Genomic DNA, 19,929 nt, shown 5'->3' on the forward strand with positions numbered 1-19,929 from the left:
CCGCCCACTGGGTGGCTTAAGGAATCCCCGAGCTAGGCACACGTCATAGAAGAAGCAGGAGAAGAACACTATTTAGCGACTCCATATTGGAAAACATCTGCCAGCGTACAGCGATGCCAGAGCGATCGGGCTAAATTTAATGCATTTTTGGCGTAAATAAGGCTTGATTAACAAAACTGCACCTGTTAGAGGAGTGTGCTGAATTTTGGTGGAATTATAAAGTCAAGAGTTCTGATAGAAAATACTCTCCAAGCGAAAGGCGTTGGTAAACAAGTTATATAAGACCCGTAGCGTACGGACGCCATGGCTGAAACCAGATGCTTTTGGGGATTCCCTATTTCCCCTCCAAGCTGATTAATTAATTACTGCAGATCCGCCGAACATATTCAACTCCGCATATCATACCGTCCTTGTGCATGTCCAAGTCACACAGTCTAGCGTATTGCTAATTTCGACAGGCTGGTTTATCCAGGAAAGGCCAGAATCAGAGTGGGGGTAGGACACGCTAGCCGCCCCTATTCCCGGTTTGGCTATAAGTTGTTGCAGTTTCTCGGGGGAGTGGGTAGTCAGAAACGAGCTTCAGAAGGTGGAACTACGTGCGGTCCGCGAGCGAGGTCCACCTCTTTTTTTTGTTTGAATTACTGACACAAAGAAACGGGAGTGAAGTTTTAAAAGTGTTTTCCAGTGTGCAGCGATAGTAGGAAATGTAACTATATGACAGAGGTATTTGTGCGACATCCGATCGCGAAGTAAACTCTGAATATTTGTCATTATGTCTTAGGTAGTGACTGTAAAAGGCTAATGTCTGTAGCAGTAAGGGAGCTCAGCTTCGAGGAGTCTAACTTTGGGATTTGGTAATCTTTGTTTCAAAGAAAATCAGATCGTGTGAAGGAATACTATCAGTTAAATCCATGTAACATTGAGAGCAGGATTTCCGGAACAGATTATAACACCAAGTAAAGGGGAATGATAAGTTCAGGATCTGATTTAATCGAGACAAGAAAGTAAGAAAAGGACGGTTGATATAAGTCACGGACGTAGGAGGCGATAGACTTGGGAAGGAGGAAACCACGAATCACAGCTTGCCTGATTTAACGAAATAGACTAGCTGAGATATCCATAACAATTAGCATCACGTAACTAGTATCGCTCTAGAACGATAGAGGGGAAGTTGGATGGTGTCGAGTGATCAACAAGTGTGCAAGATTGTGTGAATATAATTGCAGTGATTTGTTCACCAGGAAGATGGATTACTCCAGCAAGGTCATCACACGCTTAGAACCAAGGACTGCACGAGCCAGCGAAATGGAGTGAGCACCGATGGCAGGCCCCTGAAAACTTCGGACGGGGGCCAGAAAAACATCATAAACTGTTGAGTATTGAGCTAATTTCTTCCAATGTTAGTATTTCCCCTTGTAAATAAAGTTACTGTAAAGATAGGGTTAATGATGAGGTAATTGATAGGTTAATTACCTGGAGTGGTCGGATGACCCTTGTTTAATTTGTTTCTTGTAAGTAGATATGGGAAGGAAGTGAACCAGGAAGGATGTATAGAGTTTGGGACCCCTTTTAGAAGCCGCATGCTATCCTATATTTTTTTTTGTTATGAGTGCTGAGAAGGATTTAAGGGGGAAAAATGAATAGAAATTTGGCCAGGTTAATGCCATATTTTCATCTGCGTGACTGCATAATACGAGCATGGATTAGTCGGTGTCAGTATCATTAACATGTACCTATACAGAAGTTAATGTGGGATAGTGACAGCACTCAAGTCATAAAAGTAGAGACAGTAGTTAGTTTTTGCATGCTAGTGTATAAGTTTGGCTGTAACTGAAGACGTTCGAGAAAAGACGTGCGGAGGTTCAAACCTGGCCCACCCTACGCATTAGCTAGGCTAATAAAGTAGAGATTTTCTAGTTGAGTTTGATCATGTCTGAATATTACTATTATTATTATTATTATTATTATTATTATTATTATTATTATTATTACTATTATCATTATTATTATTTTCTTAATGTAACTTGATCAGTGTTTTATACTGATACATTTCAAGCAACAGGTTAGTGGATTATTATTATTATTATTATTATTATTATTATTATTATTATTATTATTATTATTATTATTATTATTATTATTATTATTATATGTATTTTCTTAAAGTAATGTGATCGGTGATTTTTATCGAGTAGTAGGGTAGTATATGACAGGTACACAATCTCGCCTCAAGGTGGAGAGATTAGGGGACATTGTTCTTTGGGTTATAGGCTGACGTAACTGTGGTAAAAACGTACGACGGAAGAAACGTATGGTTGAACCCCAGACTCCTGGAGAGTTGACGGGATTTTTGGTATAAGATAGCGACTTAATTTGAGAAATGATTCAAGGACATAATGATAGTATGAGCTGGTTCGAGCAGGTGTACCCTGCATTAGCTCGATTATATGATTTTGATGACTCGGTGATTGCCGATATTGAGTGCGGTAAATGCTCTCTCGCCGCTGTGCGAAGGGAACGTTCACAATGAGTGATTTATGGCCCCAGAAAGGGAAGGTCCTTGTGAGAGGGCAGATGAGGGTAGTCGCTTGGCCGAGAAGTGTTTTTCTTTAAGACGGTGCAGTCTTCTGTGAGAATAAAGACAGAATATTTACGTAATTACCACACACGATCCACCAGCCATAATCTAAAGGCAATGTAGGAATTTATGACTGTCCTCTACATGATTAGACTAATTAGGGCTTGATTACAGGACCCTTGATGGAGACGACCAGAGTCTCAGGTTCGAACCTCAATAGAGCACAGAAGGGACCGACAGCTCGCTCAAGTAGCGGGCGCTACGAGATGATATACAGCCATTTATACTTTGTGTTGGTGTATAATATGTGTTTCTTTTTCAGAGTGTGATCTTGTTTGATGTTGTGTACTGTTCTGGGCGAATTTAGACTTCGTGAATTTTTCACTGGTAGTTGTTGGAAGTGACGGGTTCGTCGTCGAGCCTGTGTTCGTGTGATTTTTATTTCATTTGTCTTCCAACTGGTGGAGACACGCAATGTTATTTCCTTTTCCATGGTTTACGTAAACATATGATTATTTCTCCAGTATATTTTTTTTTATTCATGTATAGATATTTGGTGGCGGTAGATATAAGATAAAATGACCACTCCGGGGTAGTTGAATTAGTGTAAGTAAATGTTTAACTTCATGACATGGGATTCGGTCCCAGGGAATACTGATATTTGGAGGAAAATGGTTCGAATTGTAACTGTAAATAGGTAATCTGTGTTATATTTTATTTGTGTATCACTCAACAGTTTTTGATATCCAACGGGAGATAGACAGACAAAACAAATGGTATGGACGTAGTATGTCAACGAGATTGGACATCCCTCGGGGATGTATATTTTTCTGTGTATGTCAAATCAGGTATCCATCAGCTTGTTAGTTTGGATGGAAGTATTCTTGCATTTGAAATATCCTTAGGAACTGTGGTCATCCACATAAATATTCTTATGGAATGTGGATGAAGTTTAGCTGATGAATGGTAGCACGGATTTACCGTCGCTAAATATTTGTATTCAACTTGTCAATTTATATTAATTTTCCAAGGATGTCGTAGTGTATGTGTATATTTCAACGAGCGCCTTAGTAAATTTGGAAAACTTATTTGTGCTTATTCTTTGCCGAAAAACAAGCATCCAAAATCCTCTTCCGTTCATTGTAGGCCTTTAAGGTAGTTTATGTTTTATAGCCTTTATTTGCCGCGAACGTTCTTCGGCCCTGAGGAGTCCGTGTTCAGACCTCAGGAACGGGAGAGTAGCTCTGATCTAGCTAGGTCGAATGGTCGATAACCTTTCATGTGAGTGGATTAAGTATACAATCCCAATGAGGAGAAATCGGCACAGACCGAAAAGATCCCTTGACTATCGACTTCCGTGGAGCATGGTCCCATGTGTTCGTGACCCGAAAGGGTTGGTTTGTTGTCACATGGTCCCATGAGTCATGGGGGACGGTGGGAAAGGTTCCATATGGCGCCCTCCGTGTTGGCATTTTCGGCATTTTCGGCATTTGCGTGTAGGCATTTTCGGCATTTTTCGGTAGGTATTTTCGGATTTTAATGTTTTCTTTTATTGGGCGCATGGCACATATGCTTAAGTTAAAATGGATAGGAATGGCCAATTATGACAAGGAACTGATTTAGTTCATACTTGGATGCACGTAATTGGACAAGTAGTTAAATCTGAATGACTAAGTAATTAATAAATGTTAATTTGAGGAATTTTTTCGGTATGTCGTGGTTATTATTATTATTATCATCATGGCAATAACCATGACGGTCATTCAAAGCAATGGACGTACCCGGAAGGTAAATAAGGATTCAATCGAGTCCAGGAAACAATGAAATGATTTTCCAGAATCTGGGGAAAAATGAATATCGATACCCTTCAGGTAATCGTATTCGCGGGTATGAGTCGGAAGGTACTGTTTGATGTAGGCCTCATTGCTAGTAGTGAAGGTTATTTACATATTAAGGTAGATTTCTCGTGATTTAGCAAGGGTAACCTCAGGCCCTTGAGCTGATTATGAAATGGCAATAAATTAGGTTTCAGACGGAAAGTCTTGGGACGGTATGACCTATTGTATCGGGTGTATCTGCCTCAATGCTTGACGGATGACCTGCTTTATTGGCATATACCACCTGTGTTGGTAATTTAATGCGCGCGTCATTAATTTATTCAAAATTGATTATTGATGAAAAAGGCTATGTTTTTAAAACCTGGTTATGCACTCGGTGAAATAGGGGTGTACAGGTTAGGCAACTTCGAGTTCGCCGTATTTGAGGCGATGTTTTGGAAGTAATGTTTTGATTAAAAAAAAAAAACTCGAAGTTGAACGGGGGGAACGCATTCTTGAACGAACATTGTTTTGTGTGTCTATCAACCCGAGGTCCAAGGTCCGAAGGTGAAGGGGGTCTCATTTTTAATGAAAACAGTTGTATTACGATGGATATGGAAGTAGTCAGGGAACTCTTACGGGAGTTGCGCGAGGACATGCAGGGTATGAAGGAACTGATGCGGGAAAATAATGAGGAGATGCAGGAAAAACTGAATCAAAATAATGAGGAAATGCAGGCAAAACTGAATAAGAATAGTGAGGATATTCGGGATAATCTAACGGAAAAACTGAATCAAACGAGTGAAAATATTCAGGACAATTTAACGGAAAAACTGAATCAATCTAGTGAGGATATTCAGGAAAAGATGACGGGAAATCTGAGTCAGGCTATTGGAAACATTCAGGAAAACCTCAAAGAAATGATAGACCAGGTGCAGACAGAGTGTAAGGTAGGAAGGGAAGAAATTAATAAGCGGTTAGAGCGAATCGATGAGCGGCAGGACGAATTGGTCGAACAATTGAGAGTCGATCGGGAACGCTGCATTAAGATAACCGAACGCTTAGAAGAACGAGTAGGGAGCGTAGAGGCAAAGCAGGAGGAGATCAGTAAGACCATGGATACGGCAATTGAACGCATTGACTGTGTTGAGGCTCGAAGCACAAGTGTCGCGGAGCAGTTAGACGAACACATGAAGGCGACAGTCGAATACCAAGAGAATCAGCGTAGGGAAACTGAGGCAATAACTCGGGAAATATCCCAAACCCAGATGAAGCTGAATGACGTACGCCATAAAGCCGAAGCGTTACGACAGGAGTTTACCGACGCGATTGAACTGCGTGTAGCAGAAGAAAGAGAGATAACGTCCGTAAACATTACCGCGATCCGGGAAGAAATCGACAAGAGGGACGATAAACTCTCAGACAGGATCGAGGATTGGTCACATAGAACTCAGAAGGTCAAGCTCAAAGTGGACATCCACGACGCCATGATTCAGGAATTAAAGGAAGAGTTTGGGAAAATTAAAGTTGGGAAGGAATTTAGCCCAATGAAACAAGGTCAATTTAATCCGTTCGATACAAAACCCGAATCCGAAAGATCAGGACTCTTCCAGAACATGAATATGAGTCAAGACCAGATAGCGGGGACATCAGGGCATAACTCAACACTCCTTCCTGTCGAACCGATCCCCATCTATAACATGGTGAAGATGGCGGACGACAAACCAAAACGTTTCAAACCTGGCGGGAATATGACGCCAAAGAAATTTTTAATTGAAATGGACGGTTACATGAGCGATAACCGGATCTCGTCTGAACGAAAGTTACGGGTTGTCGAGAAATTTTTAGAGGACCAGGCCCTTGTATGGTTCCAAGCATTTCGATACTGCTTCGACGGGTACGAAAGCTTTAAGAGGGCATTTCTCGACAAATATTGGGGGATGCAAACCACACACGATCCACCAGCCATAATCTAAAGGCAATGTAGGAATTTATGACTGTCCTCTACATGATTAGACTAATTAGGGCTTGATTACAGGACCCTTGATGGAGACGACCAGAGTCTCAGGTTCGAACCTCAATAGAGCACAGAAGGGACCGACAGCTCGCTCAAGTAGCGGGCGCTACGAGATGATATACAGCCATTTATACTTTGTGTTGGTGTATAATATGTGTTTCTTTTTCAGAGTGTGATCTTGTTTGATGTTGTGTACTGTTCTGGGCGAATTTAGACTTCGTGAATTTTTCACTGGTAGTTGTTGGAAGTGACGGGTTCGTCGTCGAGCCTGTGTTCGTGTGATTTTTATTTCATTTGTCTTCCAACTGGTGGAGACACGCAATGTTATTTCCTTTTCCATGGTTTACGTAAACATATGATTATTTCTCCAGTATATTTTTTTTTATTCATGTATAGATATTTGGTGGCGGTAGATATAAGATAAAATGACCACTCCGGGGTAGTTGAATTAGTGTAAGTAAATGTTTAACTTCATGACATGGGATTCGGTCCCAGGGAATACTGATATTTGGAGGAAAATGGTTCGAATTGTAACTGTAAATAGGTAATCTGTGTTATATTTTATTTGTGTATCACTCAACAGTTTTTGATATCCAACGGGAGATAGACAGACAAAACAAATGGTATGGACGTAGTATGTCAACGAGATTGGACATCCCTCGGGGATGTATATTTTTCTGTGTATGTCAAATCAGGTATCCATCAGCTTGTTAGTTTGGATGGAAGTATTCTTGCATTTGAAATATCCTTAGGAACTGTGGTCATCCACATAAATATTCTTATGGAATGTGGATGAAGTTTAGCTGATGAATGGTAGCACGGATTTACCGTCGCTAAATATTTGTATTCAACTTGTCAATTTATATTAATTTTCCAAGGATGTCGTAGTGTATGTGTATATTTCAACGAGCGCCTTAGTAAATTTGGAAAACTTATTTGTGCTTATTCTTTGCCGAAAAACAAGCATCCAAAATCCTCTTCCGTTCATTGTAGGCCTTTAAGGTAGTTTATGTTTTATAGCCTTTATTTGCCGCGAACGTTCTTCGGCCCTGAGGAGTCCGTGTTCAGACCTCAGGAACGGGAGAGTAGCTCTGATCTAGCTAGGTCGAATGGTCGATAACCTTTCATGTGAGTGGATTAAGTATACAATCCCAATGAGGAGAAATCGGCACAGACCGAAAAGATCCCTTGACTATCGACTTCCGTGGAGCATGGTCCCATGTGTTCGTGACCCGAAAGGGTTGGTTTGTTGTCACATGGTCCCATGAGTCATGGGGGACGGTGGGAAAGGTTCCAGTACCATCCCGGCATTTGCCTGGAGGTGAAGGGGGAAACCACGGAAAACCACTTCCAGGATGGCTGAGGTGGGAATCGAACCCACCTCTACTCAATTGACCTCCCGAGGCTGAGTGGACCCCGTTCCAGCCCTCGTACCACTTTTCAAATTTCGTGGCAGAGCCGGGAATCGAACCCGGACCTCCGGGGTTGGCAGCTAATCACGCTAACCACTACACCACAGAGGCGGACCGATAGATATAATTACCACTTGTTAACACAGTCATACAGTCACTGGTTAACCGAAACCATTCGTTTCACGTACATTTTTCGTTAAAATAGTTGGAGGAGCTGGGGCTTGAACCCAGGACTTTCCGCATGCGAAGCGGACGCTCTACAACTGAGCTACACCCCCTTCGTAACTAGTGGCCAAGTTGAGCTGTATAGTCATACAAAATGAATCTTAACTTTCTAGCTCAATAGCAGGTTAGGACAAGGCTGAATTCCTGTTGAAAGAGAAACTATAGTACTCAAGTGATAGTCCGCCTCTGTGGTGTAGTGGTTAGTGTGATTTTCTGCCACCCCCGGCTCTGCCACGAAATTCGTAAAGTGGTACGAGGGCTAGAATGGGGTCCACTCAGCTTCGGGAGGTCAAATGAGTAGAGGTGGGTTCGATTCCCACCTCAGCCATCCTGGAAGTGATTTTCCGTGGTTTCCCACTTCTCCTCCAGGCGTTTGCCGTGATAGTACCTAACTGAAGGCCACGGCCGCTACCTTCCCTCTTCCTTGTCTATCCCTTCCAATCTTCTCCTCCCCCGCAAGGCCACGGTTCAGCGTAGCAGGTGAGGCCGCCTGGGCGAGGTACTGGTCATCCTCCCCACTTGTATCCACCGACCCAGAGTCTGAAGCTACAGGACACTGCCTTTGAGGTGGTAGAGGTGGGATCCCTCGCTGAGTCCGAAGGAGAAACCGACCCTGGAGGGTAAACAGATAAAGAAGTAGAAGAAACTCTGCATTCTTATCAAGAAACTGACTGGTAGATTTCCGTTGAGTCCTACGCCTGGCAGCACTAATACAAAAGGAGACAGTCGAATACGTAAATATGCTGCTAGTCTGTGGTATATTTGTTCTCTCAGTACACTTACAACCAACGATGAACATAAGTGGCAGCATTGGGGACTGTACACTGCGCGGAAGATGGAGCTGATCTTGTTAAGCTGGGATACCTGCGGGTGGGTTTAGATAAGGTTTCCGAGAGGTGAGAGGCTGAAGTGAGAATTTAATCCAGAATATATAGCTGAGAAGTGAAGGTTGAAAGTTTGATTTGCCGCGGCTTGTAAGTGATGAAGAACTAAAGATCTGTTGTAGGGATGAATGGGATGGATGTGATTTTCGATTGTAGGTGGCAAGAAAAAGCTAACGGGTCGGTGAAGTGGGTTGTCGATGGTTCTTTTTTTTTTTGCTAGGGGCTTTACGTCGCACCGACACAGATAGGTCTTATGGCGACGATGGGATAGGAAAGGCCTAGGAGTTGGAAGGAAGCGGCCGTGGCCTTAATTAAGGTACAGCCCCAGCATTTGCCTGGTGTGAAAATGGGAAACCACGGAAAACCATCTTCAGGGCTGCCGATAGTGGGATTCGAACCTACTATCTCCCGGATGCAAGCTCACAGCCGCGCGCCTCTACGCGCACGGCCAACTCGCCCGGTGTCGATGGTTCTAATGGGGGCTATGACCTCAGATTCTTTTGGGGAAGGTGCAGGACGACGTCCGGCAGCGGTGCAAGTATACTGGGTGAGTACCCCCACAGGTGTGACACGAGGGGGGGATGTTGATGTGTGTTGGGACATCGGGGTGTAGAATGTTGCTGGCTGCAGTGGCCACAGATGGTATTTTTTCCTGTGCAGTGAGTGGCGGGGTGATTGTTAATAGACGAGGCATCGCTCACACCGGATGGATTGTGGCGGCGGGTCCACTTTGTGGTGATGTCGGTGGATGGATACTGCGCTGGTCAGTACTCGGTCGACGTCTTCGTGTGTTGATAGAAGAATCCGCATCATGTACGTAGGGCCTGTTGCGTTCTTGATCCGGAATGCCTTCTTAGCAGTGATGCCGTCTGCGTTGAGCTCTGCAATGACAGTGTCTTCTGTAATGGAGGGCTCTACACCTAGTATAACACGGCTGAGAAGTCTGTAGCGCGGAGGTGGAGGCGAAGATTTAATAGGCGAGGGTGGAAGGTGTTGGAAGGGGACGCTTGATCCTAGGTGATGAGATCCTATGACAGTGGTGCGGAGATTGGCAGCAGCATTTCCATTGACCTGGATGATGGCTCCTGTGGCAGTTCTTCGGATATCTGCGATGTCCTCCCGGCGCATATTGAATCTGAGCAGAGTGGAGAATATATCGTGGGGGAACTGGAAGTTGGGAGAGGGGTGGGAGAGTAAAAAAGTGTGCTTGAAGTAGTAGGTTGGTGGAAACGAAAGTGATAGATAGGGCGTCTAGTGCCGGATATAGCGGAAAATGCAGACTGGGAAGGAGTCGTGGTGCTGGTAGTTGTAACAGTTGGAGGTTAATTCTGCATGGTGACGTCCAAGAAAAGCGGTGGGTTACTTATCGGTGCTGTCGGAGGTGCTTTGTCCGGGTGAGCTACCTGGCGCTGTGGAACATGTCGCTCTTCTGGAGTAAATCGTTTGGCCAAACTCGTGAATTGAAACTTAAGTCTCGAGTTATCCACTTGTGGAGCTGGTGTCGTTGGAAGGAGTCTGGCTTGGTAATTAGGCGGTGCATAGATGGACATTACAGCTGAGTGGTATGCAGTTGGTGCTGATTGGCTGAATTCGGCGATGGTGGTGGAAGTAGTGGTGCTAGACGTGGCTGTTGTGATGTCCATATAATAAGGCGGAGAAGGAAACATGGTGGGTGCTGATGTCCCAGTGGAATGGATAGAGATCACAGCAGATTAATCCACCGGAGCTTGGGTAGTCGTTGGCAGGTTCTGAGGGGACATCCCGAATTTTCTTTCATCCACCTGTTCAGGTCACCTTTTTGTATAGGGAATGCCCTACGTGACTGACTTAAGGGGTTGAAAGTTATTCGACGGCGAAAGATGTGTGGCCCTACAAGCATCTTTTGCACGATATATTTGTATATAACGTTGAGAACTTTTGTAGACTTTTGTGGACTCTTCGCCCAATCGGACGTCCGCCTTCATTGAGTGAATAATTCAACTACTTTTACGATTAGAGAAGACGCCTAGGTGCCGCAATTTACAGTAGTCTCACGGGTGTTCTTTTACGTGAGAGTAAATTTACAGACACGAGGCTGACGTATTTGAGCACTTTCATATACCACTGAACTGAGCCAGAGTCGAACCTGCCAAGTTGGGGTCAGAAGGCCCGCGCCTCAAACATCTGAGCCACTCAGCCAGGCTCTTTGAATGAATTAAAGCATCGTTTCCATACCGTACTTCATCATCGCTATCCGCTCATACTTTAACCTATCCTCAGAGTAATTAATCACTTCGGTACTACAGTTTGTATTTCAACACGAATTCAGCCTTGTCCTAACCTCTTATTGAAGTAGAAATTTAAGATTTATTTCGTAACATCATACAGTTCAACTAGCTGCCAAGCAGTGAAGGGGGTGTAGCTCAGTGGTAGAGCGTCCGCTTCGCATGCGGAAAGTCCTGGGTTCAAATCCCAGCTCCTCCATGCCTTTTAGCGAAAAATTACGTGAAATTGTTTTGGTCATTGAAAACATTTTTATTCTTATTTCTTGTTTTGTTAACGTATAATAATAATAACGTATAATATAATAATTTATTGTCCGCCTCTGTGGTGTAGTGGTTAGCGTGATTAGCTGCCACCCCCGGAGGCCCGGGTTCGATTCCCGGCTCTGCCACGAAATTTGAAAAGTGGTACGAGGGCTGGAACGGGGTCCACTCAGCCTCGGGAGGTCAACTGAGTAGAGGTGGGTTCGATTCCCACCTTAGCCATCCTGGAAGTGGTTTTCCGTGGTTTCCCACTTCTCCTCCAGGCGTATGCCGGGATGGTACCTAACTTAAGGCCACGGCCGCTTCCTTCCCTCCTCCTTGCCTATCCCTTCCAATCTTCCCATCCCTTCACAAGGCCCCTGTTCAGCATAGCAGGTGAGGCCGCCTGGGCGAGGTACTGGTCATACTCCCCAGTTGTATCCCCCGACCAAGTGTCTGAAGCTCCAGGACACTGCCCTTGAGGTGGTAGAGGTGGGATCCCTCGCTAAGTCCGAGGGTAAAACCGAACCTGGAGGGTAAACAGATGATGATGATGATGATGATAATAATTTATTTCTTCTTCTCCTTCTTAATCTGTTTACCCTCCAGGGTCGGTTTTCCCCTCGGACTCAGCGAGGGATCCCACCTCTACCGCCTCAAGGGCAGTGTCCTGGAGCTTCAGACACTGGATTGGGTCATAGAACTGAGGAGGATGACCAGTACCTCGCCCAGACGACCTCACCTGCTATGCTGAACAGGGACCTTGTCGGGGTTGGGAAGATTGGAAGGGATGGACGTGGAAGAGGGAAGAAAGCGGCCGTGGTCTTCAGTTAGGTACCATCCCGGCATTTGCTTAGAGAAGAAGTGGGAAACAACGGAAAACCACTTCGAGGATGGCTAAGGAGGGAATCGAACCCACCTCTACTCAGTTGACCTCCCGAGGCTGAGTGGACCCCGTTCCATCTCTCGTACCACTTTTCAATTTTTGTGTCAGAGCCGAGAATTGAACCCGGGCCGCCGGTGGTGGCAGCTAATCACACTAACCACTACACCACAGAGGCGGCATGGAAGGGGAGTTAGGGATTGGAGTAACTTACCAAGAAGGAGGTTCAATAAATTTTGAATTTCTTTGCAATCATTTAAGAAAAGGCTAGGGAAACAACCGATAGGGAATCTGCCACCTGGGCATCTGCCCTAAATGCAGATCAGTAGTGATTGAAGTGATTGTTGATACAACTGAGGAGGAAGACCAGTACCTCCCCAGGCGGCCTCACCTGCTATGCTGAACAGGGGAATAGGGGCCTTGTGGGAGGATGGGAGGAGAAGTGGGAAACCACGGAAAATCACTTCCAGGATGGCTGAGCTGGGAATCGAACCCACATCTACCCAGTTGACCTCCCAAGGCTGAATGGACCCCGTTCTAGCACTCGTACCACTTTTCAAAATTCGTGGCAGAGCCGGGGTGGCAGCTAATCACACTAACCACTACACCACAGTGGGGGACTATCACTTGAGTACTATAGTTTCTATTTCAACAGAAATTCAGCCTTGTCCTAACCTGCTATTGAACTAGAAAGTTAAGATTCATTTTGTATTACTATATAGCTCAACTTGGTCAACAGTTACGAAGGGGGTGTAGTTCAGTGGTAGAGCGTCCGCTTCGCATGCGGGAAGTCCTGGGTTCAAGCCCCAGCTCCTCCAACTATTTTAACGAAAAATGTACGTGAAACGAATGGTTTCGGTTAACCAGTGACTGTAGGAGGATGACCAGTACCCCGCCCAGGCGGCCTCACCTGCTATGCTGAACAGGGGCCTTGTAGGGGGATGGGAAGATTGGAAGGGATAGACAAGGAAGAGGGAAGGAAGCGGCCGTGGCTTTAAGTTAGGTACCATCCCGGCATTTGCCTGGAGGAGAAATGGGAAACCACAGAAAACCAGTTGGAGGATGTCTGAGATGGGAATCGAACCCACCTCTACTCAGTTGACCTCCCGAGGCTGAGTGGACGTCGTTCCAGCCCTCGTACCACTTTTCAAATTTCGTGGCACAGCCGGGATACGAAGCTGCTATTCACAACAACCACTACACCACATAGGCAGACTAGGTGGCTTCAGGGTAGTGAAATTGTGGTTTCTGAACTTCTCAGGACTTTTCTCTGTCGTTTTGAATTGTGAAAATGAATTATTAGTGCTGTTCCCATGGTACACTGTTACGAAATTTTGTATTCGGAAATGTCATGCTTAAAACTGTTTCTGAGTTTGTTTTGAAAACGTACTCGCAATGCCTGTTCGGTTTTCATCAGTATTGCATCGGTATTATTGAAGCAGGAGATGTTTAAGTTCGATGACAACAATGTGCAGTAAGAAACACTAGGTATTCTATCGTAGCCTTGTGACCTTCTGTGTTTATTCATAATGCTTCCTCAGTCGATCGATTACAAATGTCAGCCAGCAGCTGTCTTATCATACAGAAGTTATATGATAGAGTTAATCCTCAATGGAAACCATGTACTGATATGATAAAATTTTCTCCTTTCAAGATCCATAAATTCCAAGCAATGTAGCATGTTCTATCCTTGGTGTTGTTACAGATGGTGTCCTGTAAATACAAAAATTGTGTAGGTCACATCTGGCAGGAATACATCCTGCAAAGGGAAGTGTAGTCCGCCTCTGTGGTGTAGTAGTTAGTGTGATTAGCTGCCACCACCGGAGGCCCAGGTTCGATTCCCGGCTCTACCACGAAATTTGAAGAAGTGGTACGGAGTCCACTCAGCCTCGGGAGGTCAACTGAGTACAGGGGGTTCGATTCCCCACCACAGCCATCCTCGAAGTGGTTTCTCACTTCTTCTCCTGGCAAATGTCTGGCTCAATGGCTAAATGGTTAGCATGCTGGCCTTTGGTCACAGGGTTCCCGAGTTCGATTTCCAGCGAGATCGGGAATTTTAACCAAAATTCGCTAATTCCGCTGGCACGGGGGCGGGGTGTATTGTGTCGTGTTCATCTTCATTTCATCCTCATCATGATGCGGAAGTCGCCTACGGGTATCAAATCAAAAGACCTGCATCTGGCGAGCCGGACTTGTCCTCGAACACTCCCGGCGCTAAAAGCCGTTCGCCATTTCATTTTTTCCAGGCAAATGCCGGCATGATACCTAACTAAAGGCCAAGGCCGCTTTTTTTCCATTGTCTACCCCTGCCGATCTTCCCATCCCCCCATAAGACCCGTGTTCACTACAGCAAGTGGGGTCGCCTGGGAGAGGTACTGTTCCTCCAGCCCAGTTGTATCACCCCTGACCCAAAATCTCACACTCCACGACACTACCCTTGAGGCGGTAGAGGTGGGATCCCTCGCTGACTCCGAGGGGAAAACCAACCCTGGAGGGTAAACAGATTAAGAAAGAAAGGAAGAAGGAAGGAAGGAAGGAAGGAAGGAAAGAAGGAAAAGGGTAAATGTAAAAAAAAAAATCCTTTTCTTCTTTGTTTTATCATCATCATCATCATCTGTTTACCCTCCAGGGTCGGCTTTTCCCTCGGACACAGCGAGGGATCCCACCTCTACCGCCTCAAGGGCAGTGTCCTGGAGCTTCAGACTCTTGGTCGGGGATACAACTGGGGAGAATGACCAGTACCTCGCCCAGGCGGCCTCACCTGCTATGCTGAACAGGGGCCTTGTGGAGGGATGGGAAGATTGGAAGGGATAGACAAGGAAGAGGGAAGGAAGCGGCCGTGGCCTTATGTTAGGTACCATCCCGGCATTCGCCTGGAGGTGAAGTGGGAAACCACGGAAAACCACTTCCAGGATGGCTGAGGTGGGAATCGAACCCACCTCTACTCAGTTGACCTCCCGAGGTTGAGTGGACCCCGTTCCAGCCCTCATACCACTTTTCAAATTTCGTGGCAGAGCCGGGAATCGAACCCGGGCCTCCGGGGGTGGCAGCTAATCACGCTAACCACTACACCACAGAGGCGGACTTCTTTGTTTTATGCTGATTTAAAATCACACGTCATACCCACACATCAAAGGTTAAGGATGGGAAAGTGCTAGGATTGGCAAGGTAGCGTCCGTGGCCTTAATTAAGGTACAGCCCTGGTGTGAAATTGAGATAACCACATTAAACCATCTTAAGGGCTACGACAGTGGGGTTCGAGCACACTATCTCTCGAGTGGAAGCTCACAATGGCGCAACAGCATTTGATTGCTCCGTGTTATATTCACATAGCTGATAAGGTGTGTCTCTTCCATCACTGTCGTCATACTTCTTCTTTTTCTTATTCTTCTTCATTCATAGGATTGATTTTTTTTTTTTTTTTTTTTTTTTTTTGCTAGTTGTTTTACGTCGCACCGACCCAGATAGGTCTTACGGCGACGATGGGACAGGAAAGGGCTAGGAGTGGGAAGGAAGCGGCCGTGGTCTTAATTAAGGTACAGCCCCATTATTTGCCTTGTGTGAAAATGGGAAACCACGGAAAACCATTTTCAGGGCTGTCGACAGTAGGGTTCGAACCTACTATCTCCCGAATACTGGATACTGGGTGCACTTAAGCGACTGCATCTATCGAGCTCGGTTAGGAGTGATTTACAGTCCACATTTACACATACGTCACTACACTATAAACAGAGGGAATGTTGACGCCGTAGGTCGCGTCTTTGCAAAATCACCTAACACTGAGCAGTCCCGCGGCTAGATGCCAAATAACATGCGGGTGCTGTCACGGTGGGTGGTGTCCAATTCATAATGTTCTAAACTGTCAAGTGCAACTCCGATACCCATGAAATGACGAACGACACGGCATCGCTGAAGAAGAGGGTTCAAATGAGTTCTAACCGTTAATCTAGGTGCGACAATATGGCGACGGGAAGACTACCAACGGGACCGATCCCGAGTTAAACGAACATTTCCCTTGATAAAGTATTCCAGCCCCTAATTCCTCTTCCTGATAACGTTATTGCTTCTACGTTCCACTAACTACTTTTGACGGTTTTCGGAGACGCCGTGGTGTCGGAATTTAGTCCCGCAGTAGTTCTTTTACGTGCCAGTAAATCTACCGACGTGAGGCTGACGTATTTTAGCACCTTCCAATACCACCAGACTGAGCCAGGACCGAACCTGCCAAGTTGGGTTCAGAAGGCCAGCGCCTCAACTGTCTGAGCCACTCAACCCGGCAATCCCTCTTCCTACAAATGAACTTTTGCTCCAAATTTTCCCCTTGAAATTCAACTTTAAATTCATACTATGATCTTTCCTAGACACCCTTTCTTTTTTTCTTTCTTTCTCAATCGGTATTTCCCTTGGACTCATCGAGGGATCCCACCTCTACCGCCTCAAGTGCAGCGTCCTGGAGCGCGGGACATTGGGTCTGGGGGATAAAACTGGGGAGGAGGACCACTACCTCACCCAGGCGGCCTCACCTGCTGTTGTGAACAGGGGCCTTTGGGGGGGGGGGGGGAGTTTGGAAGGGACAAGCAAGGAAGAGGGAAGGAAGCGGCCGTGTCCTTAAGTTAGGTACCATCCCGGCATTCGCCTGGAGGTGAAGTGGGAAACCACGGAAAACCACTCCGAGGATGGCTGAGGTGGGAATCGAACCCACCTCTACTCAGTTGACCTCCCGAGGCTGAGTGGACCCCATTCCAGCCCTCGTACCACTTTTCAAATTTCGTGGCAGAGCCGGGAATCGAACCCGGACCTCCGGGGGGTGGCAGCTAATCACGCTAACCACTACACCACAGAGGCGGCATGGAAGGGGAGTTAGGGATTGGAATAACTTACCAAGAAGGAGGTTCAATAAATTTTGAATTTATTTGCAATAATTTAAGAAAAGGCTAGGGAAACAACCGATAGGGAATTTGCCACCTGGGCATCTGCCCTAAATGCAGATCAGTAGTGATTGAAGTGATTGTTGATACAACTGAGGAGGAAGAACAGTACCTCCCCAGGCGGCCTCACCTGCTATGCTGAACAGGGGAATAGGGGCCTTGTGGGAGGATGGGAGGAGAAGTGGGAAACCACGGAAAACCACTTCCAGGATGGCTGAGCTGGGAATCGAACCCACCTCTACCCAGTTTTCCCCCCAAGGTTGAGTGGACCCCGTTCCAGTCGTCGTACCAAATTTCAAATTTCGTGACAGAGCCGGGGATCGAACCCGGGCCTCCGTGCTTGGCACTACAAAGGGGGAGAATCTGAGACAAATTAACGGAATACGAAGTTTGGTTCGTACCTTTCTTTTTTCTTAGCATTGTATCAGGTGATGTGGATTTGCTGCTTTGTTCGGCAAACCCGATTACGTCATTCCTTTAGCACCTTGCTGGGTGAACACAGAAATAGGGCTTCCTTTAATTTCTGACTTTCGGCTTTTTCGTAGTTATGCATTTGAAACTTTCGACAAATCTTCCTGAAATGTTGCCAGTGTGAGAAAGGGAAAACACGGACAGCAATCTTCAGGGCTACTGCAATGGGGTTGGAAACCACCATCTCCCGTATTCAAGCTGACAGATACATGGCTCGAACTATGCAGACAGCTCGCTCGGTTTATAATTAAGTTTCGTAAAAGGTTAGTGTGATTAGCTGCCACCCACGGAGGCCCGGGTTCGATTTCCGGCTCTGCCACGAAATTTGAAAAGTGGTACGAGGGCTGGAACGGGGTCCACTCAGCCTCGGGAGGTCAACTGAGTAGAGGTGGGTTCGATTCCCACCTCACCCATCCAGGAAGTGGTTTTCCGTGGTTTCCCACTTCTCCAGCCAAATGCCGGGATACCTAACTTAAGGCCACGGCCGCTTCCTTCACTCTTCCTTATCTATCCCTTCCAATCTTCCCATCCCCCACCAAGGCCCCTGTTCAACATAGCAGGTGAAGCCGCCTGGTTGAGGTACTGGTCATTCTCTCCAGTTCCATCCCCCGACCCAATGTCTCACGCTCCGGGACACTGCCCTCGAGGCGGTAGAGGTGGGATCCCTCGTTGAGTCCGAGAGAAAAACCAACCGTGAAGGTTAAGCAGATTAAGGAAGAAAGAAAGAAAAGGAACAAGTGAACTTGCCGGTGAGAAATTAACTCCTGATTCACAAAGTGTTAGTATTTTTAGATAGTGATACACGCCATCGTTTTAAGAAAACCGACTCCATTATCCATTTTGTCCAGAATTTGAAGACGCATACGTAATAATTGAAAGATATCAGTCTCCATGTGGTGAAGAAGTATAAGAGTACATGTTTCTAATCTCCGTTGCACAGCCTGGGGGTGTAGCTCAGTGGTAGAGCGTCCGCTTCGCATGCGGAAAGTCCTGGGTTCAAACCCCAGCTCCTCCAGAAATTTTTACTGCTGAGTTATCACTTAGAAGTAACAGTCGCATTCATAATCGGAACACATCACGTTCAAAACCGGGTTTTAGAGTGATTTAAATGACAATAGTAATCTTATGTTTCAAAACGTTCTGTTTTACGTTCTGTTTTGTCTTTTAAACTGACATATAGTTTATCAGCTGCATAAAAGGAAACTCATTCTGTCAAAACCAGCAATTTATATACACAAAATATTGCCTACTTTAATACCAGATCAGTTTTGAAGTAGGCTACTTAACGTTACTTAGGTTCGCTAGAGACGAACCATATGGAATACTGCTACTTACTTTTCTTTCTTCAGCTTATCCCAGGTATTTCTGGGGTCGTTGGAGCCACCCAGCTCATTTTGGTTTTGGCCGCAAAGTTACGGCCGTCTGATGCCACCAGATTTTTAAGATGAAAATCTCAACCCAGATTCGACCGGGATTCGGATCTTAGTCTCCCGCGAGGGAAGCTAGCAGCTAAGTCACTGAACTAATCAGGCACCCTCGATTTTGTAATAATAATAATAATAATAATAATAATAATAATAATAATAATAATAATAATAATAATAATAATAATAATAGTCCGCCTACGTGGTGTAGGGCTTAGCGTGAATAGCTGCCACCCCGGAAGGCCGAGGTTCAATTCTCGACTCTGCCACGAAATTTGGAAAGTGGTACGAGGGCTGAAACGGGCTCCACTCAGCCTCGGGAGGACAGCTGAGTAGTGGGGGTTTCGATTCCCTCCTGAGCAATCCTCTAACTGTAAGCAGTTTTCCGTGCTTTCCTTTTTCTCCTCCAGGCAATCGCCGGTATGGTACATAACTTAAGGCCACGGCCGCTTCCTTCGTTACTTCTTCCTTGTCTATTCTTTCCATTCTTCCTATCCCCGACGAGGACCCCGTTCAGCATAGGAGGTGAGGCCGCCTGGGAGAGGTACGGGTCCTCCTTCCAAATTGTACCCCCAACCCAAGTTTCACGTTCCGGGACACTACCCTTGAGGCGGTAGAGGTGGGATTCCTCGCTGAATCCGAGGGAAAACCAACCCTGGAAGGTAAATGGATTAAGAATGAATGAATGAAAGAAAGAAAGAAAGAATAATAATGTCAGCCTCTGTGCTGTAGTGGTTAGTATGATTAGCCGGGTTCGATTCCCGGCTCTGCCACGTAACTTGAAAA

General features: G+C 45.8%; 4 non-coding genes across 4 annotated transcripts; 3 read left to right on the forward strand and 1 right to left on the reverse strand.

Moving 5' to 3' along the window:
• Positions 1–8,030: 8,030 nt before the first annotated feature.
• Positions 8,031–8,102, reverse strand: TRNAA-CGC (transfer RNA alanine (anticodon CGC)). Its single transcript has one exon. It is a non-coding gene; the product is annotated as a tRNA-Ala (tRNA).
• A 3,222-nt stretch (positions 8,103–11,324) lies between these two features.
• TRNAA-CGC (transfer RNA alanine (anticodon CGC)) lies at positions 11,325–11,396 on the forward strand. Its single transcript has one exon. It is a non-coding gene; the product is annotated as a tRNA-Ala (tRNA).
• A 1,670-nt stretch (positions 11,397–13,066) lies between these two features.
• Positions 13,067–13,138, forward strand: TRNAA-CGC (transfer RNA alanine (anticodon CGC)). The gene has a single exon. It is a non-coding gene; the product is annotated as a tRNA-Ala (tRNA).
• Positions 13,139–18,662: 5,524 nt separating this feature from the next.
• TRNAA-CGC (transfer RNA alanine (anticodon CGC)) lies at positions 18,663–18,734 on the forward strand. The gene has a single exon. It is a non-coding gene; the product is annotated as a tRNA-Ala (tRNA).
• The last annotated feature ends 1,195 nt before the right edge of the window (positions 18,735–19,929 follow it).

Source organism: Anabrus simplex, chromosome 3, assembly GCF_040414725.1.
Source record: "Anabrus simplex isolate iqAnaSimp1 chromosome 3, ASM4041472v1, whole genome shotgun sequence".
Taxonomy (NCBI): Eukaryota; Metazoa; Arthropoda; class Insecta; order Orthoptera; family Tettigoniidae; genus Anabrus; species Anabrus simplex.